This window comes from Penaeus monodon, chromosome 34 (genome assembly GCF_015228065.2).
Source record: "Penaeus monodon isolate SGIC_2016 chromosome 34, NSTDA_Pmon_1, whole genome shotgun sequence".
NCBI classification, from domain to species: Eukaryota; Metazoa; Arthropoda; class Malacostraca; order Decapoda; family Penaeidae; genus Penaeus; species Penaeus monodon.
The window spans coordinates 26,094,326-26,094,529 of NC_051419.1; the positions used below are offsets into that span (position 1 = coordinate 26,094,326).

A 204-nucleotide genomic window follows, 5' to 3' on the forward strand; every position below is an offset into this window, starting at 1 on the left:
CCTCGAGAGTACAGTCTGTCACATCCGCCTGACAAACAACCACTCAAAGTACCCTTCTTTCTATGAACCAAGGTAAGACGTCAGACCCATCTCCCTGTATATCACACTTGAGAATATGCGCAGGATGTTTTCATGGGGAAGTGGATATTAAATTTGCTGTGTGTTATTAAAGATGGATGCTTTCGACGCATACCTTCCTCATTC

The 204-nt window shown here is 43.6% G+C and overlaps 1 protein-coding gene across 1 annotated transcript in view; it reads left to right on the top strand.

The window, feature by feature from the left end:
- The window catches only part of LOC119594664 (probable G-protein coupled receptor AH9.1), a gene marked incomplete at its 5' end in the record, with an annotated part of 37,725 nt that overhangs the window by 26,730 nt on the left and 10,791 nt on the right, over window positions 1-204 (top strand).